The 3,253-nt window shown below is 36.5% G+C and overlaps 1 non-coding gene across 1 annotated transcript; it reads right to left on the bottom strand.

Annotated features, from left to right (window-relative positions):
• Positions 1 to 2,770: 2,770 nt before the first annotated feature.
• On the bottom strand, positions 2,771 to 2,961 carry LOC118629203. The gene has a single exon (XR_004959435.1). It is a non-coding gene; the product is annotated as a U2 spliceosomal RNA (small nuclear RNA).
• Between the last annotated feature and the right edge of the window lie 292 nt (positions 2,962 to 3,253).

Genomic DNA, 3,253 nt, shown 5'->3' with positions numbered 1-3,253 from the left:
ACTTCCCCAGTTACAGTGATGATCAGAATTGTAAGCACTTTTGTTTTTATTAGTTATTGAAACCAACAGACAAACTTTTGGGTATTGAAGGAAATGGTTTTTGCAGAAACTCTTGTTTTAGCTCAATTCAATTAGTGCTGTACCATCTCTGTCTGTTATCTATTTGTTTTGAAGAGATGAGAGTATTATTGGAAGATCCAGATGTTTTATTTAATTGAGAACTCTAATCACTTTTAAGAGAAAGGATTTAAAATTCACATCTTCCAAGCTGATCTGTTTCAAGTTAGCCTTCTTTCCTAAGTGAGGTTATGATATGTGACTCTGATACTGCCTGTGATTTTTGTTTACCTGCATGAATGAAGGGAAATATAGAGAAACTGTTTAAAAGCTGTGCCAAATTGTATTTATTCTAATAAAAGACAAAGACGTTCTTTCAAGGGATTTTTCCCCCTGTTATATCTTTGTGCAATCAATTAGCAGTGTGAACTAGATCATGTATGCAGATATTGTTTACCCAGATACCAATTCTGTTGAAATGACTTGGTGAAGTTGTGAAGTTTTTATTTATTGCTGTTCTTTGTTCTGTGGGTGCACCATTTTTCTATTGTCTTTTGACTCCTGTATTTCTTTTATATCAGAACTGTAACTTAAGCAAAGATAAAACACTGCCCCTGACTTAACATTTGCGAAGCTCTTCACAATACTGTGTAATGGAAGCTGATTACCTAGCTTTACCACCGCAGTACCTGTGTTAACTGCACAACTGGACAGGACCCACTTCACCCAGAGTCCTTCAGGACCACTGTACACCTGCAGGGTTTGTTTACATAGGGTTTTGTGAAGACAACAAAGTATTACTTATTTTTAAATGAGTCATTAAGCAACCATTGTTGAAATAATTGATTCAGACGAGAATCACTCAAGGATGCTAAATTATTGGGTAAACATTATTGTGAAAGAGAATGTTCACCAAAACTCCATGAATCATTCCACACATGGCCTTTTAATCTCAATAGGGGGAAAGCACTTTAACAATGAAGACATCATGTGGACACCACCTTCACAGAGTGATTAAAATTTACACTGTCAAAGTGAGACCAATTGACATCATATGCTTCCCAATACAATGCCCTGATAAAAACACCTCACATATACACATTTAAAACTTATATTTAACTCTTTTTCTAATTGAGAGGAAACAATAGGAAAAATTCTACTTGAGGAATTTTCTGCAATATACATGACATGCTATCATAAAAGAACATGTCTGTGTCATGAAACACACACACACACACACACAGATATGCCCATACATAAAAGTGCAGAAAAATATTCTAGAATAAAGAAAACTAAACAAATCTAAAAACTATATGCAACATACTGATATCATTTTAATTAATCCAGTTACTGATGAACAGAAAAGGAACACAGGGAAGGCCAAACAGACTTAGGCCCAGTAAAGTCTGGGTGTCCAATGTACATAAATCATCGGAAAATCTTGCTCACATTGCAGATGCTGGAGTCACCCTTGGAGATCTCTGATGAATGGGTCTAGGGTAGGAATCAGATATCTATGTTCTCAGCAAGGACCTTGGGTGGAACTTAACTTAGAAGCCACACTTTGGGAGGTCAAGGGTTCTCAAACCTAGATGATCGGGTTTATCTGGGAGATTTTTAAAAAGATATATTCCTAGGCCTGATTTAGGATTTTCTGAATCAGACTCTCTGGAATAAAGCTAGACATTCAAATTGTAAAAACCCCCAAAGAAGCAGAAAAATCAAAACAAATTCATTTTCATGTGAGATCTTGATTTGAGATTAACTGATAGGTGGTGTGATTATATGATATAAAAGATTCTGGTGGCCAGTCAGCAAAGAAAAAAATGTTCTGTTTCTGACATAGTTAAAATCACAATGGGGAACTTTTTCAGGAACAATAGACAATCTTTGTTTACCAAACAAAAGTGAATCATATATATGCGATAGCTTTTGTCTTTAAATCACTACTACTATACAAATTCTTCCTCCTCCTCCTCCTCTTCTTTTTCTCCTTTATTTTCATCCTCTGCTTTTTTGCTTTATCACAGCTTTCTTTTGTTGCTTGTAAATCAAAGAAACATATAAGAATTCTCACATGTAATTCTCAAAGCTTCTGTTCTTGCAGAGAATAACACATAATCTGAGATCATGCATGAAGAAAAAGCCCCCCACCCCTCTTTTTTTCAACCTTCTAAAATGAGAGAGAGGAGAATGGGAAATAGATTTATAAAGATATCGATTACATCCAGGCTGGCACATCTGGCTAAATAAGCATATTGATTTTCAAACTAAGAATTTTCATTGGCCATGTCTCTGCTTCGGCATTTCTTCAGAGTTTTCGAAATACGTCCCCGGACCATCTGCAATAGAGTCACTCGGATTGCTTCTTACAAATGAAGACTCTTGCCCTAAACCAAGACTTAGGAAATCAGAACGTCTTGGAATAAAGCCACGGCATCTGCATTTTTTACAAGCACCTAGGGTGATCACTATAGATGATAAAGATAAATACTAAAATCGAGAACTGCTGCTCTACCCTTCATCTGTGACCCTCACATCCGGCTCCTGGGAACTTGCTGCTTATCTCGACAATAGTAATAATGATAGCTGTCATTTCTTCAGTGCTCACATTGAACTAAGCACTTTTACTATTTGATTGAAACTTCACAACAGAGTTCTGAGGGACATATCTTATGCTTACATCTGGGATGAGATGACTGAACTTTAGATTTTTTTTTGCACCATTCCCAGAGGTACTACAAGACCGGGTTGATGCGTGGAGTGGACTCAGCAAGCTCCTCTTCCATCTCCCTGTTCCAAAGATGCATTTAATATAATGTCCTTGGATAGAGGACGTATCAGATATTAAACTGATAAGAACAGATACTATATTTGATCTTAGCCAAAAGGCCGAGAAGCGATGAACTTTAGATTTTTTAGCTAACTTGCTAAGCATGGAGGTAGGTGGTAGAAGAATCGGCATGTACTGCAATATGTAAAGCAGATAGTAGAAGACAATTGTAAAGATGACTAGACATTTCGGGTGAGGGCATATCATATTGGCCCTTATATGCTAGTTCAATTAATTTAAACATTATTCAGAAGGAAAAGCAATGGTCTCAGCATTTCTAATTAGCATCATTTCCTCTTTTCTTAAATTTATCTGTATTGTTGAGAGTATTACAGACGTCCCCCCCACACTTTCCCTCAGTGC

This window comes from Molossus molossus, unplaced genomic scaffold (assembly GCF_014108415.1).
Source record: "Molossus molossus isolate mMolMol1 unplaced genomic scaffold, mMolMol1.p scaffold_m16_p_13, whole genome shotgun sequence".
Taxonomy (NCBI): domain Eukaryota; kingdom Metazoa; phylum Chordata; class Mammalia; order Chiroptera; family Molossidae; genus Molossus; species Molossus molossus.
This window is presented reverse-complemented; position numbering and strand designations above follow the sequence as displayed.